This window comes from Dasypus novemcinctus, chromosome 25, assembly GCF_030445035.2.
Source record: "Dasypus novemcinctus isolate mDasNov1 chromosome 25, mDasNov1.1.hap2, whole genome shotgun sequence".
Lineage (NCBI taxonomy): Eukaryota > Metazoa > Chordata > Mammalia > Cingulata > Dasypodidae > Dasypus > Dasypus novemcinctus.
In genome coordinates, this window is record NC_080697.1 from 937,515 (window position 1) to 956,793 (window position 19,279).

General features: G+C 38.0%; 2 pseudogenes; one reads left to right on the forward strand and one right to left on the reverse strand.

The window, feature by feature from the left end:
- The window catches only part of LOC101410659 (acyl-coenzyme A synthetase ACSM1, mitochondrial-like), a 67,679-nt pseudogene that overhangs the window by 17,636 nt on the left and 30,764 nt on the right, over positions 1–19,279 (reverse strand).
- LOC111766376 (U6 spliceosomal RNA) lies at positions 13,320–13,413 on the forward strand (annotated as a pseudogene).

A 19,279-nucleotide genomic window follows, 5' to 3' on the forward strand; every position in this document is an offset into this window, starting at 1 on the left:
AAAGTCTCATAAATATAAACATAGGATCATTGTACAACTGCTTTAGACTCTTCAAAATGTCACTGCCATGCAGAAAAGACTGGGGGTCTGTTCTAGATTAAAGGAGACTGAAGAGAATGACAACTAAATGCAGTGCATGATAGTTGACTGGATTTTGGATTTAAAGGAAAAAAACATAGCAAATATAGATGACATTAATAGGACAGTTGAGGAATTCTGACAATAGATGAATATATTATTATCATGTTAGTCTTCTTGTATGATAATTGTATTGCCATTATTTGAAGGAAATAACTTTGCTCTTAGCAGATGCATGCTGCAGAGTTTATGGGTAAAGTGACACAATGCAACTGATTCTCAAATGATCCTATCAAAGAGAGGGATAAAGAGAGGAGAGGAAGAGAAAAACACACACACAGACAGAGACAGAGAGAGTGGCCACAAATCTGGCAAAAATGCTAACAATTGATGAATCTTTTAAGAACTGAAAACATCTAAGAATGTGCAAAAGAAAGAATGTAAAAGAGAGAAAGAGAATGCATGAGACTGAGAGTTGATGAGCATGAGAATTTGAGGAAAAAAGAGTGAGATAATGAGAGGGAGTGTGAGAAAGATTGAGAAGAAAAAAGAAAGAGGGAAGATAAGGTATGTTCTTTGCCAAATGACTGTTAATTCCTGGAGGACGGCAGGGAGGCTTGCTCTGTAGTGCCAGCATGAGGAGCTGAGGCCAGATCCTTGGAGCAGGGTCCCAGTGTCCCTGGACCAAAGGGCTCAAGGTCAGCTCTGAATTCCATTGGGGTCCCCTTGAATCACTGACCTGTTTGGATGCAGCCCACAGTCACCAGCCACCACACAGGCACTCAGAGAAGAAGCAAGGCCAGACCATCCCCAGGTTGCAGGCCACAGATCTGTGAGAAGATGTTGGCTACATGGCAGGTTAGATCTGTCATCTCACCAAAGCTCCACTTCACTTCATTCCCTTCATTATTCACCCACCACAGAGCTGGATTGGGAACTCTCCTGCCCTCCTGGTCAATGGCATACACAACATTTTAGCTCCTACTTCAAGAGAAAAAGGCACAGATTTGGTCAATCCACTGCCATGGTCACATTTCAGTGTGAACCAAGCTCAAGGGCTGAGATTCCATTTATAGAGCCAAGAAAAGTGGGAAGCAGGGTATAATCCATTCAACTATTTCTGGACTTGTGTAGCAACCAACCCTTTCCCCCACAATCATGCCAAGCCCCATATGACCAGGAACTGCCTTCAAGTCATCTGTTGAAGGTTTAAAACATCATTCTCTCATATGTCAGTCTTAGTCCCACAGGAACAGTGGGTTCCTCTTTGTGCCTCAGTTTTCTCAATTATGAAGTGGGGACAATACTGCTATTTACAGGTAGTAAAGTTTTAAGGGTTTTAATTAAATGAATAAAGTGTTTATAATTATGCCTGACACATAGTAGGTGCTCAACAATTATTATTATTATGGCAACAAAATAAGATAAAAGAGGGTAACTTAATTTCTCAATTTTAAGGGAATATTTAAAAGTCTTACTTTTGTATGATGAAATATGATAACATCAATACATATTTTCAGAATATTTTTTGTTCACAATATAATATTGTTAGAAAGAAAAAGTAAAACTATATATACAGAGAGACAAGAGCAAGATGGTGGCTGACTGAGCTTGCCTTGCGGTCTCTCCTAGGAAGAGGCAGCTGGGCGCCGCTGGAGGTTCTCCGAGAACAGGCTTTTTCAGGATTTTTGCAGGGCAGGAAGTGTCTGGACATCGATTTGGTGGGAAGGTAACGGAGAGGATTGGTTTATAAGATATAATTTGGGTTCTATTGCCCGGAGGTGAGACCTGCACACAGGTTGCCCCCTCCTTGGGGGTGGGTGGAGCTGCAGTACTGGCTCTGCGGCCTGCTTTTTGGTGGCTCTGTAGTGCTGGGGAATTTGCGAGTCCTGGGCGGGCTGTTGAGGGGTTGATGGGACGGGATGCCTTTGGGGATCGATTTGGGGAGACAGACGGTGTTTTGTGGTGAAGCAGCGGAATTTTTGATTGCGGACACAAGTAATAGCGCTTCCGCCTGGAGCCCCGCCCCCACAAGCCTGGCTGCCGATCTGCAACGGAATTAGATTGTTGGCAATAAAGGGACATAATTGGGAGGTTGTTACAGGGTGCGGCAAGGGAGGGGGACACGTCTGGAGGCCGATTGGGGAATATTTTGTGAAGCCTGGGAACTCTGGTTTTGTCAGAGTTTCCAACTGGAACCCAACCCATTGGCTGGACTTCTGATCTGCGTCATTAAATTGGTCGTGATGTAGAGGCACCCTCAGGTGGCCATTTTCTGGGATCACAGGGTGGGAGCTGTCCAAAAGCTGAATTGACGATATATTCACATAAAATAAATTCTAGTGAGTAAGTGAATTGCAGGGTTCAGACATAATATAGAGTTTGCGGATCTGACTTCCCCCATAGGGCTGGCACCCAGCTGCGGGGATCCCTGAGGGCTGTGTTACACTGTGGGGCTCCGAGTCTTCCTGTTGACCAGATTTGAGGTTGCCAGGTCTGAATCCCCTAAACTCTGGTGGCCCACACCCCAGAGACTCACACCTCTTGAGTCTTCAATATCTCAGACTTTCCACCCGTGAATCCATCACGCCCTGAGGTCCATCTGAGGTCCTTGAAAGCCCTAGCCTTCAACATATGTGTTTTTTCTTTATCGTTTCATTTTGTTTTGTTTTTATTTTCATTTTATCTTATTTTTTACTTTTTTTAATGTCCTAATTGCTAATATTGCATTATCCCCTAGTCTTTTCTCCCAGCGTATCCCCCAAAGTCTTTTTTTTATTCAGTTATTTAGGGTTTTTTTTTTTTTGCTGTTGTTGTTGTTGTTGTTGTAGTGGGTGTTGCAATTGTGATTCGTGTATATCTGGTTTTTTTCTTTCCCCTACCTGTTCCCCACCCTTTGCCCACCCCCTTTTTCTTTCTTCCTTTCTTTCCTTTTTTTTTTCTCTTTTTCTGTTTTCTCTCTCCTTCTTGTCCCTCATTTTCCACTTATTTTATTTTAACTTAATTATACAATAGGTGTTGCAGGGAACACCTCACATTTGCTGGGTTTTCTCATCCTCCACTGCCTCATTTCTGTGTGAAACGATTTAGGCTACCTACACTATCGCCTTTACCCTACATCTTGACATCCACCATCATCTACTGTCTCTCCTATATTCCACATCCCACCTCCCTTTCTTTGATCCACAAAGTGTCTAACTCTTAATTTCTAATACCTTTGTTTTGTTTTCTGTCTCTTATCCACTCTTGAAACTATTACCTTTCTTTTCTCTTTCTCGCTCTCACAAAAACAATAGCTTTTTAGTTCATACCATATTCCTCCCATATTCAGTCATCTACCTCATAATAGATACTCTACCTACTGCTATAACTCTACACAATTTACATGAATCTAACCTTCATCCTCCCAGTTCTCATATTCTTGCTTTGTTAACATATATCACAAATACTACTTTACACTTTTTGCTTGCTTACACAATTGTCTTTCCATGGCACTAATACTTTCCTTTAAAGTGAACTTAACAAGCAACAAGAAATTAGAATAAGAAGAACAAAGTGACAAAGAGAAGATATAACACTTACGCAAAAACAAGAGCTAATTAATCTCCAAGAGTAGACAAAGAAGCTAAGGAACTGATCAAACCCATCAAGATAAAATGATGACAAGACAGCAACAAAAATCTACAAACCAAACCAGTAATCAGGAGAACATGGCTGAATCCAATGAACAAAGTAAAAATCAGGAAGGGGAGCAGAACTTTGCACAAGCAATGAAAGATCTCAGAATATTTATCACCGACAAATTTGGTGAAATAAAGAAAGAGGTTAATAATATGCAGACAACACTTGGAGGGGAAATTGCAGACATACGCAAAAAGGTAACAGATATGATGGGAATGAACTCCACAGTTCAAGAAATCAAAAATACACTTGCAGCAAATATCAGCAGACTAGAAGAGGCAGAACAGAGAATCAGTGGTGTGGAAGACAGTACATCAGAATTCAAACAGATAGTAGAAGGGGTCGATAAAAAGATAGAAAAAATCCAGCTAGGACTTAGGGACCTGAATGATAATGCAAAATGCTCAAACATACGTATTATAGGTATTCCAGAAGGAGAAGAGAAGGGAAAGGGGTCAGAAGGAGTGTTGCAGGAAATAATGGCTGAAAACTTCCCAAACCTACTGAAAGAGACAGATGTACATATCCAAGAAGCACAGCACACTCCACTGGCCATAAACCCCAACAGGCCCACCCCAAGACACATACTTGTCAAATTATTCAATGGTCAAGACAAAGAGAAAATCCTAAAAGCAGCAAGAGAAAAGAAAACCATCACATAGAAGGGAAGCTCCATAAGATTAAGTGCTGATTTCTCATATGAAACCATGGAGGCAAGAAGGCAGTGGTATGATATAGTCAAGGTACTAAAGGAAAAAAATCTTCAACCAAGAATACTCTATCCAGCTAAATTAGCATTCAAAAATGATGGAGAGTTCAAAATATTTGCAGATAAACAGAAACTGAAAGAATATACCAACAAGAAACCTCCCATTCAAGAAATTTTAAGGGAGTTCTGCAGGAAGAAAGGAAAAAACAGGACAGGTAGAGTTGGAGGAGAGTATAAGAGCAACAAAAAAAGACAAAAATAGAAGGAAAAAATACAAACAAAATATGACAAACACAAATCCAATCAAAATATGGCTAACACAAATAATTCCTTGAAAGTAATAACACTGAATGTCAACGAATTAAACTCACCTATCAAAAGATTCAGACTGGGACATTGGATAAGGAAATATGACCCATCTGTATGCTGTCTACAAGAGACACATCTTAGACCCAGAGACGCATGGAGATTGAAAGTGAATGGCTGGAAAACAATCATACAAGCGAACAATAACCAAAAAAAGGCAGGAGTAGCTATATTAATATCAGACAAAATAGACTTTAAATGTGAAACAATTGTGAGAGACAAAGAAGGATACTACATTTTAGTGAAAGGGAAAATCTGTCAAGAAGATCGAACAATCATAAATATTTATGCCCCTAACAAGGGTGCCTCTAAATACGTGAGGCAAATGCTGGAAAAACTAAGTGAAACAATAGATACATCTACAATTATAGTGGGGGATTTTAATACACCACTATCAACTCTGGACAGAACATCTCAAAAGAGAATCACCAAAGAAACAAAACATCTGAACAGTATATTAGAGGAGCTGGATCTAATAGACATATATAGATCGCTACACCCAAACACAGCAGGATATACATTCTTCTCAAGCGCACATGGATCATTCTCCAAGATAGATCATATGCTGGGTCACAAAGAAAGGCTGAATGAATTCAGAAAGATTGAAATCATACAAAACAATATCTCTGACCACAGTGGAGTCAAGCTGGAAATTTGCAAGGGACAGAGGCCCAGATTTCACACCACGATTTGGAAATTAAACAGCACACTCTTAGAAAAACAGTGGGTCAAAGAGGAAATCTCAAAAGAAATCAATGACTACCTTGAAACAAATGATAATGATAACACAACATACCAAAATTTATGGGATGCAGCAAAAGCAGTACTGAGAGGGAAATTTATAGCCATAAATTCATATATCAAAAAAGAAGAAAGAGCAAAAATTGAAGAACTAACTGCACATTTGAAGGAATTAGAAAAACAACAACAAAGTAACCCAACAGGAAGAAGAAGGAAGGAAATAACAAAGATAAGAGCAGAACTAAATGCAATAGAAAATAAGAAAGCACTTGAAAAGGTAAACAATACCAAGAGCTGGTTTTTTGAGAAGATCAACAAAATTGACAAACCTTTAGCGAGACTAACAAAGAAAAAAAGAGAGAAGATGCAAATACATAAAATAAGAAATGAGAAAGGCAATATCACCACTGACCCCACAGAAATAAAGACTGTCATAAGAGGACACTTTGAAAAACTATATTCCAACAAAAATGACAATTTAGAGGAAATAGACAAATTCCTAGAAACACATAAGCAACCCATATTGACGAAAGAAGAAATTGACGATTTTAACAAACCAATCACCAGCAAAGAGATAGAATCAGTTATTAAAACTCTCCCAACTAATAAGAGCCCAGGGCCAGACAGCTTCACAGGTGAATTTTACAAAACATTCCTGAAAGAACTAACACCAATCCTGCTGAAACTATTCCAAAAAATCGAAACAGAAGGAACATTGCCAAACTCCTTCTATGATGCCAACATTACCCTAGTACCAAAGCCAAACAAAGACACCACAAGAAAGGAAAATTACAAACCAATTTCTCTAATGAACCTAGATGCAAAAATACTTAACAAAATACTTGCTAATCGTATTCAACAACACATTAAATGAATTATACACCACGGCCAAGTGGGATTTATTCCAGGTATGCAAGGATGGTTCAACATAAGAAAATCAACGTAATACACCATATATACAGATTGAAGGGAAAAAATCACATGATTATATCTATAGATGCAGAAAAAGCATTTGACAAAATACAGCACCCTTTCTTGATAAAAACACTCCAAAAGATTGGAATTCAAGGAAATTTTTTGAACATGATAAAGAGTATATATGAAAAACCTACAGCCAACATTGTTTACAATGGAGAAATCCTAAAATCCTTCCCTCTAAAGTCAGGAACAAGACAAGGATGCCCATTGTCTCCCCTTCTTTTTAACATTGTCTTAGAAGTACTTGCTTGAGCACTGAGGCAAGAATCAGATATAAAAGGCATTCAAATTGGAAAAGAAGAAGTCAAAATTTCATTATTTGCAGATGACATGATCCTATACATAGAAAACCCTAAGAGATCTACAACAAAGCTTCTAGAACTCATAAATGAGTTTAGTAAAGTCGCAGGTTACAAGATCAATGCACAAAAATCAGTATCATTTCTGTACACCAATAATGAGCAAGATCAGGAGGAAATCAAGAAACAAATACCATTCACAATAGTAAATGAAAAAATCAAATACTTAGGAATAAATTTAACTAAAGAGGTAAAAAACTTATACACCGAGAACTATACAAGACTGTTCAAGGAAATCAAAGAAGACCTAAATAAATGGAAGAATATTCCTTGTTCATGGATAGGAAGACTGAATATTATTAAGTTGTCTAGTCTACCAAAACTGATCTACACATTCAATGCAATCCCAATAAAAATCAACACAGTCTTTTTTAAGGAACTGGAAAAACTAACTATGAAATTTACTTGGAAAGGAAAGAGGCCCCGAATAGCCAAAGACATATTGAAAAAGAAAAACAAAATTGGAGGAATCACACTACCTGACTTCAAAACATACTACAAAGCTACAGTGGTGAAAACAGCATGGTATTGGCATAAGGAGAGACACACCGACCAATGGAATCGAATTGAAAGCTCTGATATAGAATCTCACATATACAGCCATATAATATTTGATATAGCCACCAAAACCTCTCAACTGGGAGATAGTGGCCTATTCAACAAATGGTGCCTGGAGAACTGGACAGCCATATGTAGAAGAATGAAAGAGGATTACCATCTCACACCTTATACAAAGATCAACTCAAGATGGATCAAAGACCTAAATATAAGAGCCAAGACCATAAAAACCTTGGAAAGCAGTGTAGGGAAACATCTACAGGACCTTGTAATAGGAAATGGATTCATGAATATCACACCAAAAGCACGAGCAGCAAAAGATCTAATAGATAAATGGGACTTCCTCAAAATTAAAGCCTTCTGCATCTCAAAGGACTTTGTCAAGAAAGTAAAAAGGGAGCCCACACAGTGGGAGAAAATATTTGGCAACCATATATCTGATAAGAGACTTATAACTTGCATATATAAGGAACCCTTATATCTTGAAAATAAAAACATAAACAACCCATTTAAAAAATGGGAAAAAGATTTAAACAGACACTTCTCCAAAGAAGAAATACAAATGGCTAAAAGCACATGAAAAAATGCTCCAAATCTCTAGCTATCAGGGAAATGCAAATCAAAACTACAATGAGATACCATCTTATTCCCATAAGATTGGCAGCTATGAAAAAACAGAAGAATACAAATGCTGGAGAAGATGTGAAGAAAGGGGAACACTCATCCACTGCTGGTGGGAATGCAGAAGGATCCAACCATTCTGGAGGACAGTTTTGCGGTTTCTCAAAAAACTAACCATAGATTTGCCATATGACCCAGCAATACCACTGCTGGGTATATATACCCATCAGAACTGAAAACAAGGACACAAACCGATATATGCACACCAATGTTCATAGCAACATTGTTCACTATTGCCAAAAGTTGGAATCAACCCAAATGCCCATCAACAGATGAGTGGATCAATAAAATGTGGTATATACACACAATGGAATACTACTAGGTTGTAAGAACAAATACACTACAAACACACGTGATAACATGGATGAATCTTGAGAACCTTATGTTGAGTGAAGCAACCCAGGCATTGAAGGACAAATACTACATGACCTCAATGATATGAAATAAGCAAGCTGCCTCAGAGAGCTAGAGACTGAACGATAGGCTTACAGGAAATCGGGGGGTGGAGGAAGTATGTGAGCTGACGTCTGCAGGGGTGGAATTTATAATGAGCTGGCCATAAGTATGAACACAAGAGATAAAATGGGGGCAAGGGGTTGCCTTTGGGTGGGGCTTTGTGGGTTTGAGGGGGGCTGGGGATGGGCGGAGGGGTAATATTGCCCAAAAAGTGGGGGGAAGGAGGGGTAGCATATGAACATAGGAGAGTGTCAGGTGTTGGTTGAGAGTAAAATGCTGAGATAATCGTATCAAAATATAATTAAGAGGGTTACCTGTTTAGGATGCTAGGAGGGGATGGTCTGATGCGGGACGGGCTCCTGGGGAATGTCTGAATGCTCATTTTGCCAGGGTGGGTTGTACCATTGGGTAGAGACCCAAGTAGTAAGAGTGGGGGTGGACCCACATCCTGCGGAGGACTAATGCCATCAAATAGAGGGAACCATATCTCATAGAGAAAGGGTGGCTCCCAGGGCATTGGGGCGGTTGAGCAAATTGGGCCCTGAACACTGTTGCAAGTATCTCTGGATGTGGCTCCTCGGGAAATGGAAGTTGGCTGTCACTGTGGGCACTAAGGGGATGGGAAAATGGATGTTAAATGTGTGGAACCAAAGTAAAAGTGGGGTAAGAGAGGAGTTTCGGGAGAGTACACAAGGATGGATATAAAACATGTAATATTACACCAGACTAATAGGGGTCGACAGACTAATAATGTAAACCATAATGTAAAACATAGGATAACTAAAAATTTAGAAAACTATATATCCTAAAGTATGGACCATAATGTAAGCACAGATATCACCTTGTTTGCAAGCTATTGTCTCAGAGTCTGTACATCACTTTAAATATGATATGAATAAGTTATAAGAATATCGCTGTGGAAGGGAAAAGGTTTTATGGTAGATGTGTGGGAGTACTGTATATTGTATATATGAATTACTTTGGTCTAGGAATCTTATGAAGAGAAGTTCAATAATTAGGGGGGAAAAAAAGAAAAAGATAGGATGTAGAATTTTTCCAAGTCAACACGTATTCTATATCTAACCTTTAAACCCATCACTATATGCCACTTTACTAGTAAGGGATCCTGACATTATATTGGGCTTCAATTTTCAGGAAGTTTTGGATCACAGAGTGGTTCAACGATGGCAGTGGAGGAATACTGGTTTTGGACACTATTGACAGGTGATATATGGCTGACAGGGAGCTATACAGGGCATATGTCCAGGGTGCATGGTAATGTTTGGATATACTCATAGTGGCAACAATTAAAAACTACAGCTGGGGGGGTACTGGGTTCCTGGCTGGAGGTGCTCTGTCGAGGTCCCTAGGGGAGCAGCAGTAGTCCCCCAGGTGCAACGGTAAGGACCAGGAAGGAATGAGGGTCCAACAGTGACAGCATGATACTAATGACTATGCTGTGAGCCTATATGCCTGAAATAAGAACAAGGCCTAGAGCACTGTGCCTGGGAATTTCCTCCTGACAGCCTTCATGTTACTCAAATGTGGCCAGTCTCAAAGCCAAACTCAGCATGTAAATGCAATGCCTTCCCCCCAGCGTGGGACATGACATCCGGGGATGAGCCTCCCTGGCACCGAGGGATTGCTACCAAGTACCAACTGATGATGCAACTGGAAAATGACCTTGAAATGAAGGTTCAATGCGGATCAGCAGAATATCCCTGTCTACATATAATAACATGACTTTAAAATGCTGTTTGACCTAATGTAAGGGGGAAATGGAAAGGAGAAATGAGTTTATATGGCTATGAGTCTCTAAAAAAGAGTCTGGAGGCTGTCAGAAGGAATGCCCTTATGCACAACTGAGCAGAGTCTAAGAGACAGATAAAGTAGATACAACCCCAGGTATTCGTTCCTTCGAGGGCTAAAGAGACCCACGGGTTCTATGGTCATGGCAGATGGGGCTCACTGCCATGTCAGATGGCCCTTCTTTGGAGCTGGTGTTTCTGCATGATGAAATCAGACTCAGATGGGATCTCTTTTCACAAAACTTTCATGCTACTTTACTGGAATTGTAGATTGTGTTGGGGTTTAAGATATATTTAGGGGATTTGAATCTCTGGACTGACAATATGATAGCCAGGCCCTGAGCCTCAACAGACTTCAGCACCTACAATCTGATTTATTGGACTCATCTCACTCAGCTAAGATGGAGTTGAAGAAGGACAACCACCTCACCATGGAGCCTAGAGTGCCTACAACTGAAAGCAGGAGGATTACATCCAGTATCCATGTGGAATCTGAGCCTCCTCTTGACATTGCAATGGACACAACCAATCCAAGGCCCACAGAGAAAAGGTGGCATTGGAGTGGGAAAAGTGGACATGGTGGCTAATGAGTATGGGGAATGGCAGGAAGAGATGAGATGTCGAGGCGCCTTTGGGACTTAGAGTTGCCCTGGATGGTGCTTCAGGGGCAATCACCGGACATTGTAAATCCTCCCAAGGCCCACTGGATGGAATGTGGGAGAGAATGGGCCATGATGTGGTCCATTGACCATGAGGTGCAGAGATGCCCAGAGATGTACTTACCAGGTGCAATGGGTGTGTCTTGATGATGGGAGTGAGTGTGGCTGGGGGCGGGGAGTGGTGGGGTGGGGGTGGTGCGGTTGAATGGGACCTCATATTTTTTTTATAGTAATATTTTTACAAAATCAATAAAAAAATAAAAATTAAATTAAAAAACTATATATACAATGTAATCCAAATATATGTTATAATAGTCATTCACTCATTAGATATTTATTAAGTCCTCATTATTTGTTAGGCTCTGTTCCTTGCCAAAAAGGATACAAGACTGAATAAGATAAACTTACACACATATATATATATATATATATGGTTTAAAAATCATGGTTCATTCTCTTTTCTTGTTTAATTAACTTTCTTATTTTCCTGACATTTTCTATAATGACCATGTTTTAAAAATACTTCATATTTTTATTCTCAGAGCAAAGGATATTCAGAGTAATAATTTAGGCAATCAAAAGCTTTTCAAGTGGGAAGAGGATTTGGCTCAACTTGTAGAGCATCCGCCTACCACATGGGAGGTCCAGGGTTCAAACCCCAGGCCTCCTGACCCATGTGGTGAGCTGGCCCACACACAGGGCTGATGCATTCAATGAGTGCCATGCCATGCACGGGTGTCCCCCACATAGGGGAGCCCCATGCACAAGGAGTGCTCCCCATAAGGAGAGCCATCCTGCACACACAAAAAAAGGGCAGCCTGCCCAGAAGTGGTGCCACACACATGAAGAGGTGATGCAACAAGATGACACAACAAAAAGAGAGAACACAGATTGCCAGTGCCACTCACAAGAATGTGAGTGGACACAGAAGAATAAACAATGAAGGGACACAGAGAACAGATGGGGGGAGGGGATAGAAATTTTTTAAAAAGCTTTTGAAGTAAAGAGAGAAAATCCTTTAAATGCCTCATCTCGTTTTTCACTCCCTGGAGGTCAACACTAGTAACTGGTGTATATTCTTCTAGATACTTTTTCCACCTATCTGCAAACATGCTTCTATTGTCTTTACCTGAGGTGATTGAAACAAAGAAGTCTATCTTATCTGATGTAAGAGAAGATAAGATTAATATATAAGTACTTTATATAGAGATATAAGATAATAGATATAAGAAAAATCTATTAGGAAAAGGCCCTGCAACATATAAAAAATATTAAAAAGTATAAAGGAACAGTTATGCACTGCTTTTATATGGAGAACAAGGTATGCAGTACTCTTGTAATCCCAGGTACTGGTGCTCCTGAGGGCTACTGAGACACTCAGGTTCTATGATCATGGCAGTTGGCTCTGGAGTTCAGTGCCTTGTCAGTGGCCCCTACCTGAGAATTTGTGTTCCTGAGTGTGATGGAGTTGGACTCAGATGTGAACTTTCTATACATTCCTCTTTTATCACTTTTATGGAACCTGTGGTGAGAACTGGGGTTGGCATATACCTAGGAGACTTGACTCTCTGGACTGACCATGTGCCACCTGGGCCCTGAGCCTCAGCAGAGTTGCAACTCCTACTCTCTGGTTTGCTGGACTTGCACAGTTTGGCTAACAGGGAGGTGAAGATTGTCAACTACCACACCAGGGAACCAAAACTACCTACAACTCCAAGCAGGAGAATAACTTCCATCAACCATATGGGATCTAAGGCCCTTCTCAATATAGAGGTGGAGTAGACATTGCCAACCCAGGGTCCACAGTATGGAGGAATAAAATATGGATTAGAGTGAACTTACTGGCATTCTACTATAGTACTATTGTGACTAGTAGTGGAAGAAACTGTAGCATTGATCTGAGAAAGTGGCCATGGTAGTTGCTGATTGCAGGGAGAGGGAAGTAGAGATGAGATGTAGGAACGTTTTCAGGACTTGGATTTGTCCTAAATGATATTGCAGGGACAGATGTTAGACATTATATATCCTATCATAACCCACTGAATATACTGGGGGAGAGTATAAACTACAATGTAAACTATACTCCATGGGGGGCAGTAGTGCTTCAAAATATATTCACCAAATGCAAATGAATGTGCCACAATGATGAAAGAGGTTGTTGGTGTGGGAGGAGTGGGGGTGTGGGGGTGGAGTATGTGGGAACCTCATATTTTTAATGTAACATTTTTAGTGATTTATGTATCTTTAAAAAAAGACAATTTAATTTTTAAAAATTGGAATGAATCAGAGAAGATTGGCATGGCCCCTGTGCAAGGATGACATGCAGATTTAACAGTTTAGATGAAAAGGACAAGTTGCTCCAAAAATCTTAGTAACCTTGTAGCTATTGAAGAAATTGAATATATTGTTCAAAACCTTCCTACCATGAAAATCCTAGGACCACATGGCTTTACCAGTGAACTATCATAAAATGAAACAGGAAAAATCTTACACTAATTCTTCCAGAATATACAAAAAATGGAAACATTTCCCAATTTTTTATCACTATTATAATCTTGAGTCCTCCAAGGGCATTATCACAAAAAAGTAAAGTTACCAACCAATCTCTTCTACGTATATTGTTACATAAAAGTATAATAAAATATTATCAAATAATTATAGTCATATATTAAAAGGATGAAACATTTTAAAATGGGGTATAGTCTAGATATTTAAGGAGAGTTTAACGTTTGATAAACAATCTATGCAATTTACTAGACTAATGGAAAAAGGGAGAAAAATCACATGGCCATGTCAATAGATGAAGAAAAAGCATTTGACAAAATCCAACACTATTCTCAAAAAATATCATAGAAGACTAAAAATAGATAGAAATTTCCTTGATTTAATAATGAATATCTACCAAAAACATACTGTAAACCTTATAATCAATGATAAAATATTAAAAACTTTCCTCTGAAATTTGGAAGGGGTCAAAGATGCCCAGTCTATTGAATGTCATACTGCTATTCCTAGTCAATAGAATAAGAAAAGAAAAAGAAATAAAAAGTATAAGGATTGGTAGGAAAGGTATAATGTTTACCTCATTCACAGATGCTATCATTATGCATTAAGAAAATCCAAAATAATTAATAGATGAATTTATATAATGAATAAATAGACTCAGGAAGATCAGTGGATAGCATCGATATGCAAAATCTATTGAATTTTTATTTACAAGCAACAAAGAAGTAGGAAATAATATTTTTAAAACAATTTACATATCAAGAAAAACAAATGTCTTGGAATAAAGTTTATAAAGGATTGCAAGATTTTAATGCTGGATATTATAAAGGTTACTGAGAAAAATTAAAAAAGATCTAAATAAGTAGAAGGATATATCATGCTTAGGGATTTAAAGTTTAGTATTATAATGTCAATTCTCCCCCAATTTTTCTATACATTTAATGAAATCCCAATTAAATTCTCAGAATATTGAGTGTGTGAGTGTCTGTGTGTGTAGATTAACAAGTTAAGTATAAAGATTTTTTTTTTTTATGGAAATGCAATGGGCCAAGAATCAGACAGGAAAATCTTGATGAAGAAGAAAAAACCTGGAGATTTAAAGGTCCAGATAATACATAATACAAATTAAATTATTTTGAGAATGTATTAAAAAGCTCCAGCAATTAAAGGTGCATGGTTTAGGCATAAGGATTAAAACTGCATGGTTTAGGCATAAGGATAGACAAACTGACCAACATAACAGAGTAAATGGCTAAGAAACTGTAAAACTCACATATATGTATATATATAAATCAGAGTAAATTGCTAAGAAACTGTAAAACTCACATATATATATATAAATCACACACACACACACATATATATATATATATATATATATATATATAAATCACATATGTATGACAAAGGTAGTGATGCAGTGTGGTAGGGAAGGGATATTTTCAATAAATGGTGTTGGATCAGTTGGAAATCTCATGGAAAACCCCTACCTCAGACCATACAAAAATAAATTCCAGAAGTATTGCAGATCTAAATATGAAAGATAAAACAAAATATTTCAAGGAAAACATAGGAGTGCATTTTAATGATCTTCAAGTAGGCAAAAATGTCTAAAACAAGATATAAAATGTGTTAATGGTAAAAATCCAAAAAAATCCTAAATTATATTACATTAATTAAGAAATACGGTTTACCAAAAGAGATCCAGTAAGTAAATTAAAAGGCAATACATGTAGTAGGAGATGATATCCACAATACATGTTCAACAAAAGTCTAAGATCCAGAATATATAAAGAACTTCTACAAATCAGTAAGAAAAATACTGAGCCCCCAATATAAAGTTGGAAAAATACTTGAATAGAGACTTTATTTAAATGGATAGTCAAATGAAAAGTAAATATATAAAATGGTGTCCAACCTAATTAGTAATAAAGAAAATACAAATTAAAATCAGTCAATGATATCACAATGAATCCACAAGCTTGGCAGATGGAGGAAAAGATAGAGAGGAAGAAGGAGAACATTAAGTGTTGATGAAAACAAGTACCACCAGAAATTCTCATACACTATTGGTCAGAATAAAAGTTGGCACAAACATTTTGGAAAACTATGTAGCAATATCTACCTAAACTAAATGTACACATGTATCATGTGACCCAGCATTTCTGCTCCTAAGTGTGTACTTACCAGAAACTTTTACAGCTTCTGTTTTGAATGTCCATGCAGGACTAAGTCATATCAGCCTTTAGTTGAAAACTCCAAAACTATGCACCAACTGTAGAGTGGATAAATAATTTGTGATCAAGTCACACAATTGGATACTTTATGGCAACAAAAATGAATAGCCTCCACACAATGGCATGGGTGCATCTCTACCAGTGACTAGATAAAGAACCCATTATTTGTCCAAAGGGAGTACATATTGTATCTTTCATTTATATACCATTCAAAATTAGGCAGAATTAAACTATACTGTAATAAGTCTGTGTAATAAGCTACTCTTGAGAGTGTGGGGTAAGTGTAGTAACTTGAAGGATTTGAAAGGGGGTTTTAGGGTGCTAGTGGTATTCTGCTCCTTATTTTGGGTTATGATATTTTCACTACATAAAATTTTTTTCACTATGTAAATATTTATCAAATATGTGCAATCTATGGATATATATTAACTTTAATAAAAGTAATAAAATATATCAAATATAACAAAAAGTAACCAATATCCTTGAAAGAACAGTGATTTGTGTTCCTAAGTTGGAGGCTGATGTATTCAGGAAAGCTTAAAGCCATTTTTCTAGGTAAATGAAACATTAATTACATTTTCTCTAAAGACATTTTGTGGGAGTTCTGTCCACAGATAATAAACATGATAATAGTTAAATATTTGTGTTTGCATTTTATGTGTGGATAAATGTTCAAGTCTAAAATCTAAATGTTAAAATAAACAAATAACTTATTTATTTATTTATTTATTTATTTATATAACAAAACTCCCTTGGCATTTTCTAAGTGTCAATAATTATTCTAAGTGATTTACTAATTAAGGATTACCAATTGGTATAATCCACATAAAAAAATCCCCTGAGGTAGACATTATTGTTATCCTCCTTTTCTGGGACAAAGAGGCATAGAAAGATGAAGTGATTTGTTCAATTCCAGTGTTGGGATTTAAAATCAGTGAGCCTCCAAGGTCAATAGCCTTAACCGTTATAACACGTTGCCTCTCAAATAAGAAAAAAAAAAAAGGTATGTCTAAAAATTTTGACATGCACACTAGTATGTTAAGAGTTTGTCTTAGAAAACTGATGCCTTTTTAAAAATAGTAATAACTTATTTATTTTTTCCAGTCTTCATGTGCTCCCATTTCTTTTTTCTTTCTTTTTTAAAATAATTTTTGTGTTTATTTAATTTTTTTACTATTTTTTATTGTTGTTGCCTATTTTTTGTCTTTGTTTTTTTAATATTATATTCAAAAAATATGAGGTCCCCATATATCCCCCATCCCGTCACCCCACTCCTCCCATAACAAAAACCTCTTCAATCATCATGGAAAATTCATTGCACTTGGTGAATACATCACTGAGCACAGCTACACCACATGGTCAATGGTCCACATTATAGTTTACACTCTCCTCTAGTCCACCCAGTGGGCCATGGGAGGACATACAATGTCCAGTAACTGTCCCTGCAGTACCACCCAGGAAAACTCCAAGTCCTGAAAATGCCCCCACATCACATCTCTTCTTCCCACCCCCTGTCATCAGCAGCTACCATGGCCACTTTCTCCACATCAATGCTATATTTTCTTCAATTACTAATCATAATAGTTCATGAATAGAATATCAGTAAGTCCACTCTAATCCATACTCTATTCCTCCATCCTGTGGACCCTGGAATAGTTGAGTACACTCAACATCTATATCAAGAGGGGGCTTAGATTCCACATGGAAGATGAATGCAATTCTGCTTGCAGTTGTAAGCACTCTTGGCTCCCTGGTGTGGTGGTTGATATTCTTCACCACCATGTTAGCTGAGTGGGGTAAGTCCAATAAACCAGACTGTAGGAGATGCAAGTCTGTTGAGGTTCAGAGCCTGGCTATCATATGGACAGTCCTGAGATTCAGGTCCCCTGAGTATACACTAAACCCCAGCACCAACCACAGGTCTGGTAAAAGTAACAGGAGAGGCTTGTGGACAAAGATCACATCTGAGTCCAGCTCCATCACACAGGAACACAAATTCCAAAGTAGCGCCAATTGACATGACACTGAATTCCATCTGCCATGATCATAGAACCTGTGGGTTGTATCTCCTTTAGCTGTCTCTGGGACTCTGCTGAGGTGTGCATAAGGGCAACCCCTCTGATAATGCCCTGATACTTTTTTGCAGACTCATAGCCATATAAACTCATTTCTCCTTTCCATTTCCCCCTTTTATTCAAGGTCAAAAAACATTGTTAACTCCTGATATTATACATAGGCTGAGCTATTCTGCTGATCTGAGTTGACCCTTTTATTCAAGGTTATTTTCTAGTTACATCATCAGCTGCTACTTGGTAGTAATCCCTTGGCACCAGGGAGGATCATCCCTGGGAGTCATGTCCCACACTGGGGGAAAAGCAATGAATTTACATGCTGAGTTTGGCTTCAAGACTGGCCACACTTGAGCAGCACAGAGGCTGTCAGGAGGTAACTCTTAGGCACCCTACAGCTCTAGGCCTAGTTCTTATTTCAGGTGCACAGGCTCACAAGCATAGTCATTAGTATCAAGGGCTCACTGTTGGACCATCCTTCTTTTTTGGTCTTTGCCATTTTACTTGGGGGATTGTTGCTGTTCCATTAGGGAATGTGATAGAGCTCCCCTGGCTAAGAACTCAGCATTCCCTCAGATGTCATTTTCAACTGTAACCACTATGAAAATACCCTAACATTTTTATATACACTGGATATATGCCCTGGAGAACTCCCTGCCAACCATGTGTCCCCTGTCAATAACATCCCACACCAGTATTCCACCCCTACCATTGTTGAACCTCTCTGTGATCCAAAACATCTTTGAAAATGAAGCCTAATATATTGCCAGGTTTCATTAATAGTAAAATGGAATATAGTGATGAGTTTAAAGGTTAGATATAGAATACATACTAACTTAGAAAAATTGAGGTAGAAATAATTTGGGGTATTAAAAAACTAAAAAATGCAAAAGCTTTGTTTTTGATTTTTGCCTTCCATCACTGCAATAATTTTTGCCCTGTATGCAAATTTCAAGGCAAATTCTTCCATCTTTTCCTCAGTGTCTATGTCCTTTCTTTTTCTTTTTTCCCCCTAATTATTAAGCTTGTCTTCACAAAAGTTTTAGATCACAGTAATTCATATATACAATATACTGTACTCCCACATATCCAATATAAAACACTTTGTCCCTTCCCCAGCAATAATCCTTTTACATGTTCATACTATATTTACTGCAACTGATGTACAGATATGGAGACAGTAGCTTTCAAACAAGTTAACACTTGGGTTTACATTGTGGTTTATATTTTAGACTATACAATTTTCTAAATTTTTAGTTATCTTATGTATTACATTATGATTTACATTTTAGCCTATAAGCCCCTATATATTTTTGGTGTAACTTAACATGTCCTATATCCATCCATGCATGATCTTGTGGAACACTCCCATTGCCTCCACAGTTACATTGATT